The 27,935-nt window shown below is 46.8% G+C and overlaps 1 protein-coding gene and 1 pseudogene across 4 annotated transcripts in view; one reads left to right on the forward strand and one right to left on the reverse strand.

Moving 5' to 3' along the window:
* Positions 1 to 27,935, reverse strand: part of LOC147419958 (putative ABC transporter C family member 15) — a 222,328-nt gene that overhangs the window by 121,030 nt on the left and 73,363 nt on the right. The gene's annotated exons all lie outside the window — the stretch shown is intronic.
* LOC147419959 (uncharacterized) lies at positions 13,634 to 27,920 on the forward strand (annotated as a pseudogene).

Below are 27,935 nucleotides of genomic sequence, written 5' to 3' on the forward strand. Positions count from 1 at the left end.
GCTGTTATGCTGCCGAAATTTGGCCAAATCAAATGGTATCTAGGTGGATACACGTGAAGGATTCCCAGGACCTTACCTTGTAATTTACCCTCCTAAAGAATAAAGAAATACCGAAAGGGGCGCCAATTTTGGGGCCTACAGGTTGTCGGCGTCTGCTCGGAGCATTCTAGCTTCCGAGCCGTGTGTGTATTCAAGTGTTAACTCCCGTCGCAGGTTCTCTTTGCAAAGTGCTCTGTGTGTGTGTTTAAAGTAAAGAATTTCGGGTGAAAGCCAACGCCTACCACCCTACGGGCCGGTTTCATGGTTCCGTTGCCGGGACATCAATCACTTTTTCCTCAAAGAGTGAGCCTGGATTGTTCAGGGTAAAGACACACAGTGCAAGAACACGGGGATTACACTATGGCCGACAAGGGGAAGGGAATTATGGAAGAGGGTTCCTCTCCAAAGGACAGGCAGGAGATTCCTATGGTTTTTGAGATTGGCGAGAGCTCACGGCCACGTCAGTCTGTACCTACTGTCAACGTGAATGTCCCTCCAGTAGTACAGGGCTTTATGACAGGGCAGCTTGAGGATGATGCGTTTAAGACTCAGTTAGTTGCCGCGGTGAATGTCTTTTCGCAGCTGGTGCAGAATCCGAGGTTTATGGAATTCTTGCAAGCGCCACCAGTGCAACAGCAAAATAGGCAACCTACGCTGCGTACGGAGCTTGTTGAAGCTCAAGCCCAGGTACTTCATGAGGCGCAGGAGGAAAGGGAACACTCGCATGTTGCGGAGTCGGGGGCTCCAAAGCAGGTTCCTCCCGTGCTTGAACAGGTGGCTAGAACGCCTATTCCACAGGTTATGCCAGTTCAGCCCGCCACCTTTCAGAGCCAGCATGCTGTCTTGAATGGACAGGGAGCTGGATACCAGGCTATGCACTCAGTTTTTCCACCACCCACGGTACATCCTGGGTATTTCGGGGGTGGATCAGTGTTCCAAAGTATGGCTGGTTATGCGTCTGGAAGTCAGCCGTACATGCCAGGAACAGTGTTCGGGGGTATGCAAGGCATCATGCCAAACCCCATGTATGGTACTATCGGCATGCAGCAAGGTTTCCACGGCAACCAGGGCCAGTTTGGGGTGCCATAGGGTCATTTTGGCATGGCTGGTTTTTCTGGACAGCAGCCAGATATCGCACCTCTGACGCAAAATGTGAATGGCCAACACGTGCCGATCATGCCTACTACAGTGCCCATGTTGCAAACCATTCCGTATGACAATTTGGGGGCACTAGAGAAGCCGAAGGCTTACAAAGAGGGTGGTGCAGCAGTAAAGTTCAGTACCTTCAGTGGTTTCGAGGACAAGACAAAGGCACTCACTTTCCTCCAGCAGTTTGATACAGCTTATGCGGGAGGGAATTTTACAGAGGCCTCGAAGGTCAGGAAAGCTGCCACTTTCTTAAAGGACAATGCGCTTACATGGTGGACGACATTGTTAATGCAAGGACAGGCACCCGCCACTTGGGTTTACTTCAAGCAAATGTTTGCATCTGCTTGGCTATCAAATGAATTTGAAGCCGATGTCTTGACAGATTGGCACCAGCTTACGGCAGCTTCGTGCAAGAGCTTGCTGGAGTACAATAGGAGGTTTTGTAAAGCATTACTCTCAGTGACCTCCTACAGATTTGTGCCACTGACAGAGCAGATAGAGAAGTATTGTTGTGGGTTGCCTAAAGGGCTTCGCGATTACTGTACAAAGAATAGAGTGGCTACCCTTACTCAGCTTATGGAAGTTGCGAACACTGGTCTTGCCCTGTTGAAAGGAGAGGACAGTGGATTTCCGAGCAGTGATAAAGGAGGGCAGCAGAAGAAAAATTCAGCGAAGAAGCCCTTTGTGAAAACGGCTCCTGATGCGTCACAGGGGTCTGAACAGGCCACCAAAGACAAGGATTCAGCTGGGACTTCTGGAGCGCAGGCAAAGAAACAGAAAAGGAAGCCTTTTGTGCGCAAGTCGCTCGAGGAAAAGAAGGTCCTAATGGCTGAGAACAAATGCTTTATATGCGAGCAGCCTGGTCACTTTTCTATCAATTGTCCACAAAGGAAAAGGCCAGCTGACTCAGAGGATAAAGAAGACCAGAAAGGCAAGAAGCCTAAACCCACGGCAGGTTTAGTGCCAGACATGGTGGGTGACAGGCCCAGCACAGATGCCAGTGAGTTATGCAGGGCATGGGGTAAAGTTAGGGATCAGACGGCACTCATCTTCTTTGATCCAGGTGCCAAAGCCAACTTTATCTCACTAGAGTTAGCTATGAAGCTCGGCATCAAAGCTGAAGAGATGGGGTACACAGCAGAGGCAGGGTTGGCATGTCCTGGCCACTCAGAGTGTGTTACTCCCATCATTGGAAAACTGCGTCTGCATATTCAGTCGTATGTGGACACTGAAGAGTTTTACATCATGCCGCTGGAAGGTTGTGACGCCTTGTTGGGGATCCCGTGGATGTTCCGAGTGCATGGAGTCTTGGATGCCTACAACAAAAAGATCACTGTACAGCATAGGGGCAAAACTCACATCTTGGATGTAAAGCTTAAAGGAGAGTCAGTCCCTATTGTATCTGCTTCTGCTATCACTTCTGTAATAAAGAGTCATCTTTCTGTGTACTTGATTTTTGCACGTGATGTCTCAGATAGGGATCAGTCAAATTTATCTGTGTTAGATAAAGAAAGGTCAGCATTTTTGCAAAAGTTTAGTGACTGTTTTTCTGATTCATTACCGTCGCAATTACCGCCAGAGAGACCTGAGGACCATCGGATAGATTTGGTGCCAGGGTGTAGCTCACCAAATAGACCTCCCTACAGGGTTAGTGCGGCGCAGCAGAAAGAGATTATGGGCCAGGTTGAGGAGTTATTAGAGAAGGGGCTGATTCAGCCTAGTTCTTTACCCTTTTGCTCCCCAGTGCTCCTAGTGCAGAAGAAGGACGGCTCATGGCGCATGTGTATTGATTACCGTGCGTTGAATAAGAATACCATCAAGAATAGGTTTCCTATTCCTCGCATTGATGATATTCTCGATCGTTTAGAGGGTGCTGCAATTTTCAGCAGGATAGACCTGAAGAGTGGGTACCATCAGATTCGTATAAGCCCAGAGGATGTGCACAAGACTGCGTTTAGAACGACATTTGGTCTTTATGAGTTTCTAGTGATGCCGTTTGGGCTAACAAATGCTCCTGCCACGTTCAACAGAATGATGGACCGGATTTTCCGCTCGCATCAACAGTTTGTTGGAACATTCTTCGATGACATGATTGTGTATTCGAAGAATGAAGAGGAGCATAGGCGTCACTTGACCATTGTGTTCGAAGAGCTGCGCAGTCACAAGTTGCTTGTCAATCCTAAGAAAAGTGAATTCTTCCTCGAAGAGATCCACTTTCTGGGCCACATAGTCTCAAAGGATGGTGTAAGAATGGATCCCGCAAAGGTCGAAGCTATCAAGACATGGCCAGACTTGAAGACTGTGCACGATGTCAGAAGCTTCTTGGGATTGTGTTCCTACTATAGAAGGTTTATCAGAAATTTTGCCGAGATAGCATCGCCTCTTCACGCATTGCAAAAGAAAGAGGTCACTTTCAGATGGACCCAAAAAGAGATTTCAGCTTTTAGTCTCTTAAAGGAAAAGTTGACTTCAGATCCAATTATTGTTCTGCCAGATCTCAGGAAGTCATTTGTGGTCCAGTGTGACGCGTGTGGCAGTAGCATCGGAGCAGTGCTAATGCAAGATGGACGGGTAGTAGCCTATGAAAGCCGAATTTTGCAAGGGCCAGAGAGGACTATGCAAGTCTATGAGAAAGAGCTATTGGCCGTGATTCATGCGCTTTCTAGCTGGAAGCACTACCTCTTAGGTGCTGATTTTGTTGTCCAAACAGATCATCAGACCTTGCGATACTTCTTGACACAGTCAAAGTTATCCGAAAAGCATATGCGATGGGCAAACATTCTTTCCATGTTCCACTTCCAGATTATGCATGTGGAAGGCAAGAAGAATGTTGTGGCTGATGCGTTATCAAGAAAGCCACAAATTTCAGCTGTGTCAATTCCTTATCATCATGAGTTAGATGACATGAAGGAACAGTATACTGCTGATGAAGATTTTGCAAGGATCTTTGAACAGTTACAAGAGGGGCAACATCACGAGCACTACCTCCTCAAAGACGGTTTTATGATGATGCATGGCAGACTTTGTGTCACTAGGCCACTGCGACATAAGGTCATGGAAGAGAGTCATGTCCCACCGTATGCAGGGCATCGTGGCATTGATGCAACAGTTAAAGCGGTAGAGACGTTCTTCTATTGGCCTACCTTGAGGAGAGATGTGGATGCCTTTGTGCGAGCATGCATAGTTTGCCAAAAGGTCAAGTTTGACAGGCAAAAGGCACCAGGGTTGTTACAACCACTGCCGATTCTGGATAAGCCATGGGAAAGCATTGCTATGGACTTTATCTTTGATCTTCCAAGGACGCCAACAGGGAATGATGGTATATGGACCATTATCTGCAGGTTCAGCAAGCAGGCCCATTTTATCCCTGTCAGGAAGAAGATAAAATCTGATCAGATGGCACGCTTGTTCATGTACAATGTGTTTAAGTACCATGGTATGCCACAATCGATTATCAGTGATCGTGATCCTCGCATGACCAGTTTGTTCTGGAGAGGATTGTTTGAGAACATGGGTACTACGCTCAAGTTCTCGTCTTCGTTTCATCCACAAACTGATGGACAGTCAGAAGAGGCCAATTCTACTGTCTTAGATCTGCTGAAATGCTATGTGTCAGATAATAAGGGCAAGTGGGAACAGTATTTGCCTATGCTTGAGTATGCGTACAATAATACAGTGCATTCGTCTACTGGCAAAGCACCTTTTGAAATTGTTGAAGGCGGCAAAAAGGTTCCTCCCATTTTGCACACAAAGGACAAGATCTTTGAGGCAGATCGATATGTTGAGAACATGGATGAGATGTATAAGAAGATTAAAGTTGCCTTGGAGAAGACTCAGGCAAAACAGAAAAAGGCTGCTGATCGTCACCGTCGTGAATTGCTACTATCACCTGGTGATTGGGTTCTTTTAAGGTTCGAAAAGGCAAGGTTAAAGAAGATGAAGGGTAAGGAACGGCTGTTTCCTAAGCTCAGCATGCGTTACTATGGGCCTTTTCAAGTGCTTGACAAGATCAACGATGTGGCTTACAGGCTGAAATTGCCTGATGCGTGGAAGATTCATAATGCCTTTCACGTGAGTCTTCTAAGACCCTTCGTGGGTGATGTGCCAGAAGATATGCCACTTGAGGATCAGCCAGAAGTTGAGGAACTTGATGAGATCCTGGTACTTGAGCAAGTTTTGGCACATAAGGATAGAAAAGTTAAAGGACAAGTTGCAAGACGCTATTTGGTGAAGTTCAAGAACTATCCGCCTATGGATGCAAAGTGGATGGAAGAGCATGAACTGTCAGAGTCACCAAATGTATTGCAGCTTTACCTTGAAGCCTTTGGGTTACAGCCTACTTATGCCCCAACCCAACGTGTGCAAAGGAGGGGTAATGATAGAGCTAGTACATCGAATGTACATATGAATTCAGTGCCATAGATGGAAATGGCAAAAGTATGAAGGCCTCAATAAGTCACTTGTATCTATGTATGTTACGACGTTTCTTGCGGATACATGCGATGATAAAAGAGTGTTAATAGCACAAGATCATCAGTGGCGTGTATTTATGGTATGCAATCGAGGACGTTTGCGATTTCAAGAGGGGGGTATGTCACGAGGACGTGGCAGTTATTAACCATGTCATAGAGATGTGGCAACTGCTAACCTTGGTTGTTGGTTCTTTCCAATGGGGTTTATTTTATTTGTTTAAGACCCTCTTCTTGAAGTAGCAAACGGTCGGACATTGTATGGCCAAGGTGAACGGTAGATTCACCCGCAGACGGGAAGTGGTCGGCACTGGAATTCGTATGGTAAGAGGATGTCTAGGCTCAGAGCAAGATCATATAGGTCCCCCCGTCGCACTTAGCAAGTTGGTGGATACTAGGAAGTGAACTCAATTAAGGCATAAAGTCAAGGTGGGACTACCAACAAAAAGTATCCGACAGTTGGGCCACATTGCATTTTTGGATGCGGTCCCAATGAGGATAGATGGTCAGAAGACCAGTGGGAGCCCAACGGAAGCATCTCCTAAAATTTAGGGAACTGCTATTTTGGGCCGTGAAATGTGTTCGCGTCATTACCTCCGGTATGACTAGGGGAACACTTTATAACTCTGCCGCGAAGTCAACTGACGCGTCGGTTGGGATATTTTTAAGCGGCGAACCCGAAACGGGAAAATGCTTGAAAATGCGCCAAGTGTCACATTTTGGTGAACTTTCCTCTTGCAGAAAAATGGACGCTGATTTTTATGCTGGGAGAGGCCTCATTTGCAACCTGTCACAGGTTAAGAGCTATGGAGTGCTTTCTTTCCCTCTCATGTACAGTGTGGTGCTAGGAGTGATGCCCTGCACACTACACACTGCTCTCTCTCTCCCCTACGTGCAGTTATGTGATGCCCCACAAGAGGGCTACTCATTTGACTGATGTACAGTTGTGTGGGTTCATGCTTTTGTGCTGAGGCAAGAGCCTCCTTGAGCAGGAACAAGGGTAGCTAACTGCTGCTCCAAAGCAGGCACTGGTGAGGGTCATAACCTCACCGTACAGGTGCAAAATCAGCGCTGTGTATGCGCTGTAAATTCACTGTTTTTCAGCCATACGGACGCCAGGATCATTGGGAATAGTGCCCCACTGGCAAAGGACAGTTAGGGGACTGTTTGGGGCTGAAAACAGGGCAAAAACCAGTAAATACAGCGTGCTGAATTTACTGTTTTTGGACAGGAATCAGAGGGTATACGACAGTGCAAGCGAGTTCCAGCAGGGGAATTGGTTTCGCGCAAGTTTTGGGGCTGTTATGCTGCCGAAATTTGGCCAAATCAAATGGTATCTAGGTGGATACACGTGAAGGATTCCCAGGACCTTACCTTGTAATTTACCCTCCTAAAGAATAAAGAAATATCGAAAGGGGCGCCAATTTTGGGGCCTGCAGGTTGTCGGCGTCTGCTCGGAGCATTCTAGCTTCCGAGCCGTGTGTGTATTCAAGTGTTAACTCCCGTCGCAGGTTCTCTTTGCAAAGTGCTCTGTGTGTGTGTTTAAAGTAAAGAATTTCGGGTGAAAGCCAACGCCTACCGCCCTACGGGCCGGTTTCAGAGGCCAACCCTCAAGAAAACAGGTATCTTTTTAGGAGATGATCTTACGCTCACATATGAGAGAGGTCATGCCAGAGATTATAGCAGCAAGGGAGAAGGGGAAGTTAGCTTTCTACAGAAATGGACGAGTAGTGATTACAGAGCACCGCTCTACATGACGGTGCGAGACCTATGGGACCACTCTCAAGATGGCATTTTGGAACTGTAATGGTTCGTATAGACTTGATGTGGGGGCCTTTGAGGATAGCTTCAGAGACAGAGACATTGTTTTCTACTCAGAGACTCATCAGGCTCCAGGACAGTTGATGCCGCACATATCAGGATACAGATGGGAGACAGCTTGTAGGACATGCACCAGAACTGCACATGGGACTAGAGGATCAGGAGGTGTAGCAGTTCTTTTCAGAGAGGAGCTCCAACCACTATTGCGCATAGTTCGGAGAGATGATCAAGCCAGATACTTGTGGGTGAGGCTGAGGGCAGAGACTGGACGTTTCTTGTACATCGCCATATGCTATTTTCCTCCCAGCACTTCAGTATATGCTTCACCCAGAGGACAGTCTCCTTACTCTGCACTTGATGATGATATCTGGGAGTTCTCCAGAGATGGAGACATCATACTCCTGGGGGATTTCAATGCCCGTACAGGCAGCTCACAGACAGTCTTCTATGACACATCAGAGGAGATGCTTAGAGAGCTAGAGCCAGAGGAGTTGGGACTTGAGAGATGCTCACACGACAGAGAACATACAGAGTATGGGAGATACCTGAGAGAGATGACGACTACTCACAGTTTAGCCATACTGAATGGCTTAACGACTTTCCCATTGTCTACAGGTTTTACTTGTTTTCCACATAGACATGGGTCCAGCACTGTAGACTATGTTCTGACACATCCGAGCTTTATCTCTCACATTCAGGATTTCACAGTGGGGCCCAGGCCAGTTGGGATAGCAGTACATCATGCACTTTTAACATTATCAGTCTCCTTTGAGTACAATACATCTCAGGCCTCACGGGGTGGTGGACACACACGCTATACTTTTACACCAGAGACTGACTCAGTCTATGTAGAGGAGATACGTAGGCTTTTATGCACATCAGAGCCAGTATACACAGTGGAGGAGATCACATCTATGCTGACAGTGACATTACATGGGGCAGCGACAGAGGCAAATCCACACACTCAGCCGGGGCAGAGACGTCTTTCTGGACACATGCCTCAGAACAACTGGTATGATGAGGAGTGTAGAGAGAGGAGAGCTCAGATACAGCGGGACCTTACATTGGGAGTGATCACCTATAGACAGTCTCGCATTGCTACACGACGACTAGTGCGGCGGAAGAAGCGAGCTTTCTTGGTCCAGATGGAGCAAGATTTATATCAGCTCTTCCTTAGTAGAGATTCAGGAGAGGCTTGGCGTCTATTCCATGAGAAGTCTCCCCCACCAGTGATTACTTCTACAGAGATATGGGGGCAGTATGCAACATCTTTATACACTGTACCTGGACAACCACCATTACCAGACCCACCACAGCCATGTCCGGCTACGAGCACCTTCTTTACCACTGAGATGGTAAAGGAGGCCATTGACAGGATGAAGACCAGACGGGCACAGGATCATGAGGGTTTGGTAGCAGAGCACATTATACATGCTGGGGATTTGTTGGCAGAGATGCTTGCACGGCTATTCAACCGTGTCATGTGTGAGGGTCTCCCTGAGTCTTGGAGATTATCTACTATTGTACCTATCTTCAAGACAGGTGACCCCACAGTGCCGGGGAATTACCGTACTATCATGGTAGGACACACATTGGCACGGTTATATGCATCCATCCTCGAGCACAGGCTGAGCAGTTGGGCAGAGATTATGGGCATACGAGCACCTGGGCAGGCTGGTTTCAGAAGGGGTTTCTCCACACTAGATCATGTCTTTACACTCAGAGCTATCATTGAGGAGGGTCGAGCACATGGTAGACGGATATACTGCAGCTTTGTGGATTTTCGCAAAGCGTTTGACACAGTGCCGAGGGCCAGATTGATGCACCGGCTTATGGAATTGGGGGTACCCACAGAGCTGATGTGGGGGATCATGGCATTGTACAGTTCAGTGATGGGTCATGTACGCACATCAGAGGGGCTATCCGACATAGTTCACTCCACCATCGGAGTGAAACAGGGATGCCCACTGTCCTCTACTTTATTTGGCATGTATGTTGATGGGGTCTCTGATTATATTGACAGAGGAGGAGATAGAGGTGCTCAGCTTGCAGGGACATGGATCCCTCTTTTATTGTATGCTGACGATATCGTGTTGATATCAGAATCGCCAGAGGGTATGCAAAGACATTTGGACGCATTGCATAGTTTTGCAGAGGATAGTGGATTGTCTGTCAACCTTGGTAAGACCAAGGTCATGGTATTTAATACCACGCCACAGTGGGTTAGGAGATCAGCACCTACTTTCACATATGGTCAGGACAGTATGGAGTACACTGATGCATACACATATCTTGGGGTGGTCTTTAGTGGACCGAGGTTCACACTGAAAATGGCAGCAGACACTAGATTGACTCGTGCCTATGCAGCCCTAGGTGGTTTAGAGAGGATTTGTTCGCAAGTTCAGTTCCAGGAACCTCGAACAAAGCTCTGGCTTTTCGATACTTTGGTCGCTTCAGTTATGCACTACGCGGTTCAGGTTTGGGGACCGTCTATTGACAGTGCTGGATGGACTAATATGGAGAGACCCCTGATATCTATGATTTCTAGGCTGATTAGAGCCAAGGCCTCAGTCCCACGTGACATCATACGAGCGGAGCTGGCTGCCCCACCTATGGAGGTTGAGGCACTCACCAGATCAGTATCATTTGTACACAGCTTATGGGACACCACCAGGGACAGGTATGCCAGGCTTGCTCTCGAGTCATCCAGACAGCTGGCATTACAGGGAGATACATCATGTTGGTATGCACAGATGAGCTCATGGTTTCAGAGGCATGGTTTCAGCATGGACAGGCTGCCCCCTTTCCAGTATTCTCTTGATGCACCATCCTTGGCTCTTACACGGATGGAGACTACTAGACTCATTCGGCAGGATCTTATCCAGCTTGATAGCAAGAGGACATGGATAGAACCATCACGGGAGTTGGGTACGAAGAGGGTTTTCTATAGAGAACATCTTCTTCAACTCACGACAGACGGATTTGTCACACGGCCCAGTTACATGGACACACATCTATCTCATAGGTTACGATGTGCTATTGGCCAGATTCGCACATCTTCACACCAGCTTGGGATTGAGACAGGTAGATTCAGAGGCATACCAGCAGACAGTAGGATATGTCAGTTATGCCATGCAGAGCCAGAGACAGAGTTTCACTACATATGTCGCTGCACAGTCTACTATGAGATACGGGGACGCTTTCATTGTCTGTTCAGAGATGGTTTTGACTCGTTAGACAGAGTCATGAGATATCAGGATCAAAGATGTCTCGGATTATTCCTACTTGAGATTCAGAGACATAGAGACGCTCTACTGAATGGGCAAAGACAGAGACAGTCCCAGAGACGCATCTCAGATTTCTTCAGTCTGAGTACCACAGAGTCAGAGGGGACACCACCACCAGAGAGCTCGGTTCCCACCCATACACACATCAGCGGTACTCTCATTGATCGAGCTACAGAGTTAGGGAGATCGAGACGACCGCGACTGAGGAGGGGAGCCACGCAGCACCGGCGGAGATTGCGGCAGAGGATCCATAGGAATTTAGCACGACACCCAGAATGTCGATCGGGATAGGCTTCATGCTACTGTTATATTGTATCATGGTGACACTTATCCCCACTTTGTACCTTTATGGTGATACCATTACTCAGCCTACCAGCCACCCATAGGAGTCGGTAGCACTCCTATCAGTTCTTTGTTTGTAGTTTTCTTGTTTGTACCCAGACTTGGTACTAGACTCATCATTGTAATCAGTTGGTCTCATAGGTCATTTTGGCCTCTTGTAGACGTTAATATATCATTTCATTTCTCTCTCTCTCTCTCTCTCTCTCTCTCTCTCTCTCTCTCTCTCTCTCTCTCTCTCTCTCTCTCTCTCTCGAGCGCGACTGAGGAGAGGAGCTACACAGCATCGACGGAGACTACAACAGAAGATTCGAGCCATACTCTCTCGACATCCAGAGTGCAGAGGAGGATGGATCCTCACCATTTCTTCCATCTTTGTTTCACACACTGTTACATCCAGTTTACCGGGTACCTATTGTATCAGCTGCTACACCCACGTAGTTTTAGATTGTAGTAGTAGTAGTAGTATTTTGTTCCACTTCTAGTTCTTTTCTAGTTCTTTTGTACCCAGACATGGTATTAGATTCACTATTTTGTAACTGATTGGTCTCATAGGTCATTTTGGCCTTTTGAAGACGTTAATATAACATTTCATTTCTCTCTCTCTCTCTCTCTCTCTCTCTCTCTCTCTCTCTCTCTCTCTCTCTCTCTCTCTCTCTCTCTCTCTCTCTCTCTCTCTCTCTCTCTCTCTCTCTCTCTCTCTCTCTCTCTCTCTCTCTCTCTCTCTAGCGCGCGTAAGCTCACATCGGCAGCACAGATGAAATCGACAGCAGATGCTACGTCACGTAAAACCTTTCAATAAGGTGTTAATTAACAGCACATAGAACCTTATGATAAGGTTTAAATTTACGGCACGTAAAAAAATGAAGAAGATTAAGCGCGCAGGCCTGAAGAGGGCGCGCAGGTGACGCAGCAGGTGCATAATGCGCAGAGGCTGCAGCAGCGGTTCCAGCTCACAGGCCGGCGCATGTCATTTCCTGTTTGCAGCTGCAGGCGCAGGCCATCTGTAGGTCATTTACAACTCACAGCTGCAGGCGCAAGTCAGTTGCAAATTTGCAGGCCTCGGACAGCAGTTGCAGGCCATTTGAGGTGCCTACAGGACAATGGGTGCTTGGAGACTTGCTGAAAGTTTCAGCTTTGCAGAAATTAATTTGGGGGCTTTTGCGTCAAATTGAACAATTTTATTATGCAGCTTATGTACATTGAAATTTGGGGCATTTACTGATTTGACAGTGTGGTACATACAGCATTTTAGTCATTGTTATATGCCTTCGGTGAGGTTTAGTTGAAGTGGGAGCTTTTTGAGAGCTGGGGGCTGGGGGCTTGGAGCTGCGTACGTCACCCCCCTCTTGTGGGCTGGAGGCTGCTAGAGCCGCCCTTCGCTTGCTTCGCCCTCACAGAACATGGAGACCATCTCCCCTGCTCCACCTTCACAGGACACGGAAGCCATGAATCTTTCACCCACTTGCAAGCTGCGAGCAAAGGCCACCTTCATGCTCACGAACATGCGGATGATGCAAATGGAAAGGGAAATGAAGGAATGGAAAACAGAGATGGAAAGATGGTGGAAGGAGAAGGCCAACCTCCTTCAGATGGTCTTCAACGAAGGCGCACAATGGAAGAAAGAGAAAGAGAACCTAAACGCAGAGATACAAGCACTTAAGGCGGACTCACAGACACTCAAAGAAGAAGTCTCAGCCCTCAAACGAGAGCTTGTTGACAAAGCAAGCAGTGGACTAGAGGAAGGTGAATTTCAGCACTCTGTGATAGAGGAAATCAAGGCAATCAAGGAACAGGTAAGGATGATCAAAGAGGAAGAGAAAATGAATGTGGCAAGACGTCTTCATGGGCGGATATGATAACAAAGACACAGAAGAAGGCGGACGAGGCCGCAAAATGGATTGACGTCGCCAAGAAAGGGAAAGGTAAGTAAGCTCCTTGTACACCGACGCTCATCAACATGACCCTCGAAGAGGAACAAAGAAGGCCGATGTGGGCTCTACATGTAAAGGTGAATGGCCTCAAGGACATAAACAATGTGGAGAAAGAGGTCACAAGCCTCACATCCATGACGGGGATGGCGAAGCTTTGCACACAAAGGCATGGAGAGTAGGCAAGAAAAGTGATGGCCCTGGAGAGTCTTCAAAGGAGAGAGCTCTCATACTTCGCTTCCTCTCCATGGAAGAGAAGAAGGAATTCTTGAGGAAGAGGCCTATCCTCAAGAAGACAGGTATTTTCCTCGGCGATGACCTTACTCTCTCACAGCTCACACATATGAGAGAGGTAATGCCAGAGATTACAGTGGCAAGGGAGAAGGGAAAGATAGCCTTCTACAGAGATGGTCGGGTGGTGATTCTATTACGGCGCGTTGCATGACGGTGCGAGACCTAGGAGACCACACTGAAGATTGCTACTTGGAATTGTAATGGGTCTATGAGGTTTGACGTTGGGCATTTGAGGACAGTTTCAGAGATAGAGACATTGTATTCTTCTCAGAGACTCACCAGGCCCCTGGACAGGTGATGCCACATGTGGTGGGATATAGATGGGAGACAGCCCACAGGATAGCTACGAGGTCTGGGCATGGGAGTAGGGGTTCAGAAGGAGTAGTAGTGCTATGTAGAGAGGAGATACAACCACTACTACATATTGTACGGAGAGATGAGCATGCTAGATATATGTGGGTGAGACTGAGAGCTGACACAAGTCGATTTCTATACATTGCCGTATGTTACTTTCCTCCCAGTACGTCAGTATATGCTGCATCCAAAGGGCAGTCTCCTTTCTCTATACTAGACGATGACATATGGGAGTTTTCTAGGGATGGTGATATCATTCTCCTAGGGGACTTCAATGTCCGAATGGGCAACTCTCAGACAGTCTTCTATGACACTTCAGATGAGATACTTAGAGAGTTGGATGTAGGTGAATTGGGGCTTGACACACGCTCACATGACAGAGAGCAGATGGAGTATGGGAGATACCTGATGGAGATGACAACTACACATGGGTTAGCCATACTTAATGGCTTACAGCGATTCCCTGGAGCAGCCGGTTTCACATGCTTTCCACACAGACATGGGGCCAGTACAGTGGACTATGTTATGACATAACCGAGCTTTGTCCCTTGCATTCAAGATTTCACAGTGGGAGCCAAGCCAGTGGGCGTAGCAATGGATCATGCTCTCTTGACACTGTCCATTTCACTTCAGTATAGGACAACCCAGACTTCAGGAGGCAGGTCACACACCCGTTATACATTTACACCAGAGACTGATTCCGTTTATAGAGAGGAGATTTGGAACTGTCTATGGGGAGACACAGTTGGCACAACTGGTACAAGCCTCTCACTGGAGGAGTGCACCACTCTACTGACTGACACACTGCATGGTGCTGCATCCGTGGCATACCCACACACTTAGCCGGACAAGAGACGACATTCTGGGAGCATGCCCCAGAATAGTTGGTATGATGAGGAGTGCAGAGAGATGAGAACTCAGCTTCAGAGGGATCTTCTTTTAGGAGTCATCACTTACAGACAGTCTCGGATTGCTTCCCGACGCCTTGTGAGATGAAAGAAGTAAGCTTACATGGCTCAGATGGAGCTAGACTTATATCTGATGTTCTTGAGTAGGGACTCGGGAGAGGCATGGCGACTCTTTCATGAGCACTCCCCTCCCCTAGTGATTACTTCACCTAATGTGTGGGGCCAATATGCGACATCGTTATATACGGTTCCTAGACAGGAACCCCTTCTAGACCCTACAGAGCCATGCCCATCTATGAGCACCTTCTTTACCACTCAGATGGTACAGAGGGCCATTGACAGGATGAGGACCGGGAGGGCATATGATCATGACGGTCTAGTAGCGGAGCACTTCATACATGCTAGGGATATGTTGATGGAGGTTCTTGCAGTGTTGTTCAATTGTGCTATGTGTGAGGGGTTACCTGAGACTTGGAGGTTGTCTACTATTGTGCCTATCTGCAAGGCAGGTGATCCTACAGAGCCTGGGAACTACCGCACTATTATGGTTGGACACACATTGGCACGGTTGTATGCATCCATTCTTGAGCAGCACTTGAGTGATTGGGCAGAGGGTGAGGGTGTACGAGCGAAGGGTCAAGCCGGTTTCAAGAGGGATTTCTCCACTCTTGATCATATTCTGACAATTAGAGCCACCATTGAGGAAGGCAGGTCACATGGGAGGCAGATTGTAGCTTTGTGGATTTCCACAAAGCATTTGACATGGTACGAAGAGCTCGATTGATGCCCAGATTGCAGGAGATGGGGGTGCCCATAGAGTTGATTTGGGGGATTATCGCTTTGTATAGATCAGTGATGGGACATGTACGCACTCCGGAAAGGGTATCTGATTTAGTTCACTCTACTATTGGGGTGAACAAGGTTTCCCATTGTCTCCTACTCTATTTGGTATGTATGTTGATGAGGTGTCTGATTACATTGACAGAGAAGGTGACAGAGGTGCCCAACTGGCAGGGACGTGGATCCCATTGTTGTTGTATGCTGATGATATTGTGTTGATATCTGATTCACCAGAGGGAATGCAACGACATTTGGATGCACTACACAGTTTTGCAGAGGATAGTGGATTATGTGTAAACCTTGGTAAAACCAAGGGTTATGGTGTTTAACACCACACCACAGTGGATCAAGAGATCAGCACCTACTTTCACGTATGGTCAGGAGATTGTGGAGTATACAGATGCATACACTTACCTTGGAGTAGTCTTTACTGGGCCGAGATTTTCTTTGAGAAGAGCACCAGAGACTAGACTGACTAGAGCTTATGCGGCTTTGGGAGGATTGGAGAGGATGTGTTCGCAGGTTCAGTTCCAGGAACCTAGGACAAAGTTATGGCTCTTTGATACTTTGGTTGCCTCCTAAGCTATATGGGGTGCAAGTTTGGGGACCTTCTGTAGGCCAGGAAGGCTGGAGACGTATGGAGAGGCCCTTGGTATCTATGATCTCCCGGCTGATTAGAGCCAAGGCCTCTGTACCGCATGATATCATTCGATATATTAATGTCTACAGAAGGCCAAAGTGACCTATGAGACCAAAAAAGTTACAAGTGGTGAATCTAGTACAATCTCTAAGTACAACTAAAACAGTGTGTGTGTGTGTGTGTGTGTGTGTGGGGGGGAGAGAGAGAGAGAGAGAGAGAGAGAGAGAGAGAGAGAGAGAGAGAAATGAAATAAAATGTTATATTAACGTCTTCAAAAGGCCGAAATGACCTATGAGATCAAAAGGTTACAACCATGTGTGACTCTGGTACAATGTCAGGGGAACATAAAGAGAAAAATAAATGAGGGTACCTAGAGTGGGTATGATGCGGGATACGAGGCCAAAGCCCTCTCTGAATAAGCAATGAAACAACCGCCGATCTTGTAGTATGTTGTGCATTGGCAGATATAGTGTTCCTTTGTCTCTGGCTCTCTCTGGCAAACCTAGCATAATCTCTCCTCTTGGGGTATACCTCTGTATCGGCCAGTCTTTATCTCCAATTGGTGAGATGAGGTGCGTAGCTGACCAATAACACATCTAATGCCATGAGATAGGTGGGTGTCCATATACTTGGGGCGTGAGATAAACCCATCATTTGCCAAGTCCTAGTATCTAGCTGAATGAGATTATGTTTGATAATCTTGCTAATCTTTGAATGTGTGAGGGTGAGGGTGAGAAGGGGTGCATCCAAGGAATACTGAAAAGGGCACAGCTTGTCCATACTAAATCCATGTAGCTCAAACCAAGATGATATCTATGCAAACCAACACGAAGTATCACCCTCACTGGCTAGTTGTCGTGATGTCTCAAGCACATATCTATTGTGTGGTAGCTCCCATGTGCTATGGATGAAAGATACTTATCTAGCAAGAGCCTCTACTACAATTGGTGGTGCGCTCATCTTAGCTCTGATAATCGCATGTGGCACTAAGGCTTTCACCTGGATCAACCTGGAGATCATGGATACAAGTGGTCTCTCCATGGATCTCCATCCATCATATGTCCGCCCTGATCTACATGATGATCCAGGCTAGTCCCCCATATCTACAATCCATAAAGGATGGTGGAAGTGCCCAATGTGTCAAACAGCCACAGCTTGGTGTGTGGATCCTGAAACTGCACCTATGAACATATCCTCTCTAGTCCTAATGCTGCATATCCCCTCGTCAATCTCGCCTCTGCAGCACCTCTCATAGAGAAACTAAATACAACACCAAGATATGTATAAGAGTTTACATACTCTACTATCTCCTGACCCACTGCGTTGTAGTATTGAATACCACCACCTTGGTTTTGCCAAGGTTGATGGAGAGCCCACTGTCATGTTCATTAATTTAACGCATCTAGATGTCTCTGCATACCCTCTAGAAAGTCTGAAATAAAGCACAATATCATCGGCATAAAGCAATAGAGGTATCCATGTACCTAACAGTTGTGCTCCTCTATCCAGTCTCAATATAGTCAACAATCTCATCAATATACAATCCAAACAAAGTGGGCATTCCTGCTTCACCCCAATAGTAGAGTAAAAACGGTCTGAAACACCCTATGTTGTCCGTACTCTGAGGTGCAGTGGAAGTGAATGTTGAACTTTGCTCAAGATGAGTGCTCCGAACTGTGCTCAAGGTTACTTTAACTTACGGAAGGGAGAGCTTTCCGTTTCTTTAGTGAGAGAGTGCAATGGACACAAACAAAGTGGTGAACATTGTGAATGAAGGTGCTGAGACTTAGAGATAGAGAGAGAAGAATACGACACCAGAATGTTGTCAAACCCTCCTCCGAAGGCCCCACTCTCTATGGCGAGAGCGGTCTACTTATGATTGCACAAATCTCTACACTGCTTGGACTTCCCGACGATATCGACGACGATGAGGACGACGACGAGATGGGCTGAAATCTGAAAACACTAAGGGCTGAAATCTGCAAATCTTTATCTGCTGAATTCTGACTCTATGTCGGTGACGATGTCAATGACGACGATGCGACGACGGCGCGCTGAAAATGCAAATGCTGAAATCTGAGTTTTCTGGGCTGAAACTGCAAACTTCGTTGGATCTGACCGTGCGGCGAGGATCTGCTGCTCGAAGGTGGGTTCGAGAGTTCTTCTGCGGGTTCTAACTACTGAAAACTGACAACGCTGGTCTATGGGCTGATTCTGTCGCGAAGATCTGCAAAAACACTGAGGTGCCAGGCTGATGCAGAAAACGCTAGGGCTGAAAATGATTCTTGCTGAGGAAAACTGCTAACGCTAGCGCTCATCTGCTGTCGCTGTGGAATCTGCTGACGCTGGGGCTGATCTGCAGTGTCTTGTGATCGCCGAGGACTATTTACCATGCAAAAACGCCAAGACTATCCTGTGGATGCAAAAAAGCTAGGCCTTGCTGGGTCCTGCTGAGAAGGTGCCTGTTGAACCTAAGTTCCTGCTGCCTCTTCTGCTGCGGAATGCTAGCGCTAGGTTTGCTTATATATTGCTTTAGTCATTTTGCCCTACCCAGTTTCCCAACAAAAGTCACTTAAAAATAATAAGTGAAAAATGTCAAAAATAGGGAAAATAGACTTTGTGCACTGGAAAATGCTCCTGATGGAATCTGATGGGAATGCTAATGATCATGCTGTGTGCAACCAAAGGATATGCATCTAATCTAAGTGTTTGGACATGCACAGTCTGCGAACAGACTCACAAAAGTGCCAGATCACTTCCTATTCTAGACAGACTTGACTGAACTGAACCCTTGTCATGCTATAGCTTGTCCACGGACACATAGGGTTGAATGTGTCACATGACATCCCGTCCTTTTCAAAGTGAGATACTGGTACCGAACTCTATGGTGTCGAGGGAGATCGCCAACAACGTCTGGAATCCTGGAAAGGACTCTTCGCCGGCCCACTCTAATGCGTGGGTCATGCAATACTTGAACTTCATAAAGGTCTGCAAATTCTTCTTCTTTGGGCCGTGCCGAAAGCGACACAAAGTCATTTGTGGCTCCTTCAATGCTTCAACTTCGTCCACAGTCGTGCGTCTACCTTCGTCAAGAATCTCCGAGGATGAAAATTCCTGAAACCACTTCCAACACATGAACATACCCATTCCATGTAAAGTGACTGGAAAAAATCTAGTCTTCCTAAACAACTGTGCATGCAATGGAGATGAACATATAGACGGATTTGCCAAACCGTTCATCAAATATATGCAAACAATGGGGTTGAATCTTGACTTTCTGATCTAAATCAATCAACTATTGCAAATCATAATGGAAATGCCAATGCTTGATGCTTTCAATCTTTCTTGTGCTCTTTCTGATACTGTGTCATGCCAAGGAAGAGACATGGAATGTGAATTTCTTGAATGCAAACAATTCATCTTTTCATGAATCATCTACATACATCCGTGCTCATTCATGAATGAATCGTGCTCATCGTGCAATATGCCATGCCTGTGAAAAGGGATCACATAAGGACGGTGACTAAAATACAGGAGAGCATCACGAATGAAACACTCGAACAATGCGTGCTGACTAATGATTCAAACACATAATACTTCCTATGGGGGTTCTCTAGACCTAGGCTCGAGAGCCAAGATCGGTTCTTCGTGATTGATCGAATCTTCCTATGGGGGTTCTTTGGACCTCGACTCAAGAGCCAAGATCGGTTCTTCGTGATTGATCGAACCTGCAATGAGGTTAGCTTCACTAGAAAAAGTATCAACCAACCCATCATCCTTGTGAATAATCATATCGTGGTCATACAAATCATCATGCTCGTGAGTAATCACATCTTGATCATGCAAATCATCATGCTTATCATTGTCATTCAAATCATCATGCTTATCATTGTCATTCAAATCATGTGTGTCATGCTTGGGAAAAGAAGAGACTGAGAGAGTCTCCTTTTCCTGATTCAGTTCAAACTGCGCCTGCACAATTGAAAAGAGTAGGAACAATGTAGCTTTCCTTTCGTTGTGCTCATACTCTATGGCTGCCATTCTTTCTTTGTTTTCACGGGCTATGGCTGCCATGCTTTCTTCGTGTTCGCGGGCTATTGTTGCTTCTCTTTCTTGGTGTTCGCGCTCCATTTCGGCTCTTCTTGCTTTGTACTTGCGATCCATTTCTGCTTTTCTTTCTGCTCTTCTTTCTTCGCTTTCTAACTTCCTTGCTTCACGTTCTAACTTCCTTTCCATAAACAACTGCTTCAACTCCTTCTGAGGAGTTAGTGCAATCCTTGGCGTAGATGGGGAAGGGGGAGGGTCGGAAAAACCGCTTGGTGGGGAAAATTCTTCTTCACCACCCTCATGCTCATCACCTCCATGCAAAGTATCCATTCCGCTTTGAGTGATGACCATCCACTAAAAGTCTTGGGTTCTTGTGGGTTCTTGTGGTTTAGGGTTCTTAAGTTCACGAGGAACTTGGGTTCTTGGGGGTCTTGGTTCTTGGGGTTCTTGAGGGTCTTGAGGTTCTTGAGGTTCTTGCGGTTCGTCTTTCGCTTGCAATCTGTGTTAGAGAAGGCACCCGAGTTTTGCTCTTTTCCGTAGGCGCACCCCTTAGCGGCCTTGCGCTCACACCAAGCTTGCTTTTTCCCACCTCAGGTCGATTGGCCGGCCGCTAAGTGCACGGTCCGCTCTCAATGAGTGAAAAGAGGCACAAGGGGAGGCTGGACAAGCCCTTCTTTCTTGGGTTTCCTGTCACTCTTGAAAAACACGATTAGCAATCGACACGCCCAAGAGGACTTGGGTTACGTGCGACCGCAACAAGCTAAAAAAAAAAAAATTGTGGTTCTTGTGGTTATTTCCTTCAGTGATACAGAACACTGCCAAAGCTCTGATACCAATGTTAGGTGCAGCGGAAGTGAATGTTGGACTTTGCTCAAGATGAGTGCTCCCAACTGTGCTCAAGGTTCCTTTACTTACGGAAGGGAGAGCCTTCCGTTCCTTTAGTGAGAGAGTGAAATGGACATAAACAAAGTGGTGGACACTGTGAATGAAGGAGCTGAGACTAAGAGATAGAGAGAGAAGAATACGACACCAGAATGTTGTCAAACCCTCCTCCGAAGGCCCCACTCTCTATGGCGAGAGCAGTCTACTTATGATTGCACAAATCTCTACAATGCTTGGACTTGCCGACGACGATGAGGACGACGACGAGACGGGCTGAAATTTGAAAACGCTAAGGGCTAAAATCTGCAAATCTTTATCTACTGAATTCTGACTCTATGTCGGTGGCGATGTCGATGACGACGATACGACGACGACACGCTGAAAACGCAGATGCTGAAATCTGCGTTTTCCGGGCTGAAACTAGAAACTTTGATGGATCCGACCGTGTGGCGAGGATCTGCTGCGGGAAGGTGAGATCTACGAGGTTTGAGAGTTCTTCTGCGGGTTCTAAATACTGAAAACTGAAAACGCTGGTGTATGGGCTGATTCTGTCGCGAAGATCTACAAAAACATTGAGGTGCCACGCTGATGCAAAAAACGCTAGGGCTGAAAATGATTCTTGTTGAGGAAAACCGCTAAAGCTAGGGCTGATGTGCTGTTGCTGTGGAATCTACTGACGCTGGGGCTGATCTACTGTTTCTTGTGATCGCTGAGGCTGATTTTCCATGCAAAAACGCCAAGATTGTCCTGGGGATGCAAAAACGCTAGCCTTGTTGCTGTGTTGCAAAAACGCTAGGCCTTGTTGGGGTCCTGCTGAGAAGGTGCCTGTTGAACCGAAGTTCCTGCTGCCTCTTCTGTTGTAGAATGCTAGCGCTAGGTTTCCTTATATATTGCTTTAGTCATTTTGCCCTACCCAGTTTCCCAACAAAAGTCACTTAAAAATAATATGTGAAAAATGTCAAAATAGGGAAAATAGGTTCTGTGCACTGGAAAATGCTCCTGATAGAAATGCTGATAATCATGATGTGTGCAACCAGAGGATATGCATCTAATCTAAGTGTCTAGACATGCACGGTCTGCGAACAAACTCACAAAAGTGCTAGATCACTTCCTATTCTAGACTGACTTGACTGAACTGAACCCTTGTCATGTTGTAGCTTGTCCACGGACACATACAGTTGGATGTGTCACGTGATATGTACTCTCCCTATAATTGTCTCACACAATGCCATGATACCCCATACAAGCTCCTCTAGGACTCTCAAGTCATGTAGTCGTTGTACCAACCTGGCTCTCAAGACTATGTCAAATGCTTTGAGAAAATCCATATATATATATATATATATATATATATATATATATATATATATATATATATATATATATATATATATGTATGTATGTATGTATATATATGTATATGTATATAAGTATATATGTATATATATGTATAGATGTAAATGTATATATACGTATATATGTATATGTAAATGTATATATATGTATATATGTATATGTATGTATGTAAATGTATATATATGTATGTATGTAAATGTATATGTATATGTATATATGTAAATGTATATGTATATATGTATATATGTATATATGTATATGTATATGTATATATGTGTGTGTGTGTGTGTGTGTGTGTGTCTGAGAGAGAGAGAGAGAGAGAGAGAGAGAGAGAGATGAAATGATATAAAACATTCTAGTAACATCTGCAAAATGTTAAAACTAAGCTTTGAAACCAACAATTAACCAAGACATGAAAGATATGACTAGGAAAGAAAAATACAGTAACAACAAGTTCAGTAATAACAAGGTCATCTATAGTAGATGAGGGCACTGCCCATAGTGGCACAATAAAAAAATAAAATCCTGCGGAAGACTGAGGAGCTTGGTGACAAGATGGTCTGATAGAGGAGAAGAGTTGTAGAACGCGAGAAGTCACTGCTGCTGGTCGATTATACTTCACAAGCCCAAATTCTACCTTGTTGACCCCAAAATTAGTTGATTCCTTCCATGCAAGCCACACAAAAGAAACACCCTCACACGCCAGTTTTTCATTGGCCAAAGCCCCTATGGCCATGGGGACAAATTTCCTCCCCTTAGACCCTGCCTTAACGGCAGTGCCAACAAATTGGTGGATAACAGGGAAGAATCTAATCTATGCGACCGGTTGTGGGGATACAAGTGGTACAAAAGCAGGTACACATTGAATTACAAATGGCAAGGGAAGGAGTGTGTGTGTGTGTGTGTGTGTTGGGGGGGGGGGGGGGGGCAGGGGGCGGGGGTCCAAATGAATTGCATTAGTCTCATCACTGGAACATGCCTACATAATCAAGAATCAAGTGGGTGAGCAGGATCCTATCATTGTATGTCGCATTTGTACAATGATGTCGCACTAAGCTTGGGCCATCTCAATCAACTTAACTGCGTAGCCCTGTTAACCAGAATTTCTCATGAGATAGGGCCCCTTACTAGGGTACGTGCTGACAGTTGTGCGTACTAACATGCATATCTCCCTCACTGGCTAGCCATCTAGATGACCCAAAAGCTATCGGTGCATATCTGTGTGTGGGTAGCTTCCATGGGTCATACATATAGAAGTAAGTTCCTCCAGTATGATTAAACTCTGCTCTGACAATCTCATTCATCATTTTGGATATCATAGTCACCAAGGGTCTCTCAGCTGACCTCTGGCCATCATAAGTACGGCCTACACACTATGGTGGTCTAAAATTAGGTTCCCAAATTTCTACACCATACATCATGCAAAATGAACCAAAGTATCAAAGAACTAGAGCGTTGTGCAAGGCTCATAAAATTGCACCTATGAATGCGCCCTCTCTAAAGCATCCAAGGTAGCATACTTTCATGTCAATGGAATTTCAACAACTTTCTCATTAGCAGCTCCTCTCTATGAGAAAGACGGGCCTATGAAAAGTACTCCGAAGTACGTACATGAGTCCACATACTTGACTCTATCCTGTCCAAAGACGATTTGAGGTGCAAATCTCATTCACTATGTTGTGGGACCAAAAACCATCACATTAGTGAGAAAAAAGAGAGGGAAATGAAATCACATATAACGTTGAAAAAGGCCAAAATGACCTATGAGACCAAAAGTTATGACCATCATCGTAAACGGAATATACTTATCTAGAACAAAAATTAATAGATAGCCTATAATAGGAATGATGCTATGTATGCACTGGTGTAATAATGTTATGACCATCATGGTAAACGCAATATACTTATCTAGAACAAAAATCAATAGATCACCTATAAATAGGAATGATGCTATGCATGCACTGGTGTAATAATGGTGATCAAATAGAAAACGGGAGAGAGAGAGATGAAATGTTATATTAAACGTCTTCAAAAGGCCAAAATGACCCATGAGACCAAACTGATAAACAGTCGTACTAGATGTCTCCCATGTCGTGCTAGAATAGTCTTGAACCTCTCATGGAGCTTCCGTCGAGGTCGTGGCCAAGCTCAACGGCTCTGTCAATCAATATACCAATCGTATAGGTGGACTTTGAAGTCTTCTGCGAAGCTTGCCCATCTGACTGCCAAGGTTCTCCTCTAAAGAAGTCAGTGATGTCCCTCTTTGAATGTCTCCCACTATCTAATCTCCTAAAGAGACTCTCCCTGTGTCTGCGCAGCTCTAGCAAAAACAACCCAAAGCATCTCTGATCCTGTTATCTCATGACTCTAGCTAGTGGTCCAAAGCCCTCTCTGAATAGACAATGAAAACAGCCTGGTATCTCATAGTATACCAGACACTGAAAACAGCCTCTTATCTCATAGTATACCAGACAATGAAATCTGTGATGTAACTATGTCTCTGGCTCTATATACACAACTGGAAAATCCTGGCCTCTGCTGGTACTCTCCTAAATCTGTCAATTTCAATCTCTAGCTGATGCGATGATGTGCGCATCTGACCAATAGCACATCGTATCCCATGGGATAAATGAGTGTCCATATAGGTAGGTCTGATCACATATCGATCCTTAGTGATCGGGAGAAGATGCTCTCTGTCCATGTTCTCTCGTGTCGGCTCTGTCCATGTTCTCTTGCTGTCCATTTGGATCAAATCCTATCTGATGAGGCAGGTAATCTCGGTCCATGTGAAAGACAAGGAGGGTGCATCCACCAAGGAGTATTGGGAAAGGGGGTAGTTTGTCCATACTAAATCCATGAAGCTCAAACCATGAGCATACCAACAAGATGTGTCTCCCTGTGAGGCAAGATAGGCAAGCATATCTATCTTTGGGGAGTTCCCAGATACTTGTATAATAGAGACAACCATCCTCACCGGGACAGCTGCCACGGGGAAGTGCTCTGAGGGCCTCCTGGAGCTCCTCAAGCTGAAGAGGCATCTCAAGCCTCTGGCGCATCTCATCAGTCATAAGAAAGGGCATCTGTGCCCAAACCTGCTCTCTGCATGCATCTTGACGCTCTAACTGAGGCTCTGCAAATAACAGGTCAGGGTAGAAGTCAGTAGCAACTGTACACATGTCCTCTGGCTCTGAAGCAATTGACCCGTCAGGCCTCCTCTACTGGCTGACATTGGCGCGCGCATGCCGGGGTCCCACTATCTCAAAGAACGCCCCCGTCACTCTGTCACCCACTTGGGTCCACTGAAATGCCTGTCGATGGAAAGCAAACTCATGGCGCCTCTCCTGTGTGCTGGCAAGCTCTTGGTGAGCCTACTGCAACTCCTCCAACCAAGGACTCTCTGGGTGCTGCTCTTGCATCCTCTGCAAGGAAGCAACGCCCCGTCAGAGACGTTGCTCCTCTCTCGCTGCAACCAGGCCGTAGACTCTTGAAGAAAGAACCGACTAAGTTGAGCAAGTCCAGAGGCCACTCTGTCAGCAGGGGAGTCCTATGTGTCCAAGCTCTCCATCCAAAGAGCCACCACTCGCTCTCTGAGCTCAGAGTCCAGCAAGATCCTCTCAGGGATGCGTAGCAACGTGCTCCCCGTCCTCTGTCTATCTGTCACTGTGAGGATCACTGGTGCATGGTCCGAAAAAGATGTCCCAGCCAGAATGCAAACTGTCCCATCCAAGTGACAGAAGTGGTCACTAGTGTAGAAGCGATTTATCCGAGATAGATTCACTCCTCCCACTCTGCGGTCCGAACGAGAGAAGGCCACGTTGTCTAGAGGCCTCACAAAGCCAGAGTGTTGCCAAACATGTGAAACCCTCAAAGTCATACATAGCCTCTCCCAAGCTGCCAACTTGGCGCCCTGCACAACAGCATGGCTACCTCCAATCTTGTCAGAGGGGTCCTCCAGCATGTTGAAGTCTCCTCCAATGCGCCATTGCTCTGCATGAGGTAGAGACTCTACAATGTGAGGCCAAAACTCTACACGTGCACTCACCACATTGGGCGCATAGATGTTTAGGAAACCCAAGAGGCAACCTTGAACCTGCATAGTAATCCACTGAGCCCTGCGAGGCATAATAATACCTATGTCCACAATGGCTTGCTTGCGAAGAGTCCGCAATAGTCATACATACCCCTCCCTGGATACCACCAGGTCCAAATGCAGCTAACCAAAAAGTCTCATATCTACCACGCAAAAGCTAATGACACCGTCTAATGCGGCTCTCACATAGATGATGCCCCTGTAGCATAAGAAGATCAATCTCTCCTCCCACAAGGCATTGTTGAAGCTCCTGACGTAATCGGCCCCTCTGGCGTTGAAACTCGGGCCCACCTAATCCCTGGACATTCCATGAGAGGATCCTCATGGAGAGCAAGAGAGAACAGATGCTATAGCAGCAGCTAACTGTGCTATCTTCAAGACTAGCTTGGATGGGGAATAATCCGCATCCGAGCGTCCCAGAGATAGACGTGACGCAAAGAGTGTCTGCCAGGCCCAAGAAGAATGAGCTGTGCGCAGGGCAACCTCCTCTGTCTAGAAGTCCTCATTTATGTGTACATAGCATGGCGGGCTCTGCGTGTCAGTAAAGAAGTGAACCACAATGTGTCTACATTGTGCCAAGACTAGAGGTGTCACTGAGAACTTGGCCAACCACCACAAAGTCTGAACCAAGTCTGTAACCCATAGGTCTCCCTTGTGGTGAGAGAACTCAAGGGCTTGGGTCTGTAGCCACTCCAACACGGAGTCCAAAGTCCACTCAGGCTGGTCCCTGCCACAAAGGGGAAAAAAGAAGCCAACCGCTGCGTCCAGGGCCTCTATCCCCCTAGCTGCAAGAAGCAGTACATGAACTCTGAAGCAAGCTGCCTCAAAGTTTGATGAAGGGTTCCCAAGAAAACGTGTGAAGTCTTAGGCAAAAAAGTCCCACCGACGACGAATGTCTCGTCAGTCCACGAGAAATTGTTGCAAAGGGAGACGTCTACACCAGAAGGGGGGTTCGCAAGAAAGGTTGTCCCTCTCTTGCCAAGCGACTCGTGGCAAAGGCACTGCCAAGAGATCTCCTAGCAGCCGAGGATGGTCTTGTCCCTAAGGATGGCTGCGGGGCAAGAGCGGGAGGAGAGGTGGAAGCAGGGAGGGTAGCGGGACGGGGAGCAGCAAAGGAAGAAGGGCGAGGAGGGGAAGAGGAGGAAGGAGGCGGAGAGGGAGGGGCGGAGGGGAACTCGGGGGAGGGGAGGGGTTGTCGCGGGTGAGGCTCAGGTGGAGGGTGGATCCAAAACCTCTTCCTACTGAAGAGGGTCGAAACGGTTCCCAGTGGGAACCCACTATTGCTGGACTGGAGCCTGGGGGCCACTCTCAGTTCCAGGCTGGCGTGGGTGCCCCTGTCGACGCCGACCACGAGCCTGCTGCCAAACCTCCTCCGCTTGAGCCCCAGGCTCCGAGGGTGGCTCTGCCTATGTACCCTGTGACTCTGTCTGCTGCTGTTGGCCAGCCCTTGAAGGCTGGGGCTAACCTAAGGTGAAGGTCGCGGGGCCTT

The sequence above is a fragment of the Adiantum capillus-veneris genome, chromosome 29 (assembly GCF_014529385.1).
Source record: "Adiantum capillus-veneris isolate H3 chromosome 29, ASM1452938v2, whole genome shotgun sequence".
NCBI classification, from domain to species: domain Eukaryota; kingdom Viridiplantae; phylum Streptophyta; class Polypodiopsida; order Polypodiales; family Pteridaceae; genus Adiantum; species Adiantum capillus-veneris.